Raw genomic sequence first — 779 nt, 5'->3', positions numbered from 1 at the left:
CGTAGTTACTATACTGCCCTGCGTGTAGGTCCGGAAGTTGAAGCCTACGCTGGATGAGATGTTATTTCAAGTGCAAGAAGTAAAATGTGCAAGAAGTAAAATGTCAGTAAAATGTATCCGCCTGTATACGTAATGTACCGTAATGTAATGTATTTATTTCACTCCTAATTGTTTGGGAACCTCAATATTTCTACGTATGAAACAAAGAAAGAGTCCTGGTTTTGAGCTGTCGCTGTCGTAGTTACTTTACTGCCCTGCGTTTAGGACCGGAAGTTGAAGCCTATGCTGGATGAGATGTTATTTCAAGTGCAAGAAAAAAAAACCCTAAACGTATTTATAGTCTGTGTATTACAGCAAGGCTGGACGGCGGCAATTATTAGATATACAATGCTCAAATTTTCTAGGGCTGCAAAATGGGCGTTTCTCAAATAAAAAGGTAAATACCGAGGAAATACTATGGTTCTCCTGGTCACACTTGGAAACCACATGGTTAAACTTGTGTGCTGAAGCTTTGTCCAGTACACGTGCCTTTGTATTTGAGTACACATACTAGTACAGCCTTAATGTCTGTAATGTGCACAAACAAAAGAAATTAAAAATCCTCATTAAGCATTATTAATATGAGTCATTTTTGTTTCTTTTCTTTGAAAACAGAAAGGAGCTGCAGGAGACGATGTATCGTTACATCACAGACACCCTGGTTGAATCTAGTGTACCACCGTAGAAAAAATCCCTCCCCACAAATGATCATGTCTTCACAGAAAATCAAGCCTTAGATC

Source organism: Cynoglossus semilaevis, chromosome 17 (assembly GCF_000523025.1).
Source record: "Cynoglossus semilaevis isolate Cse_v1.0 chromosome 17, Cse_v1.0, whole genome shotgun sequence".
NCBI classification, from domain to species: Eukaryota; Metazoa; Chordata; class Actinopteri; order Pleuronectiformes; family Cynoglossidae; genus Cynoglossus; species Cynoglossus semilaevis.
The sequence above is the reverse complement of the archived record's forward strand: the minus strand, read 5'-3'. Positions refer to the sequence as shown.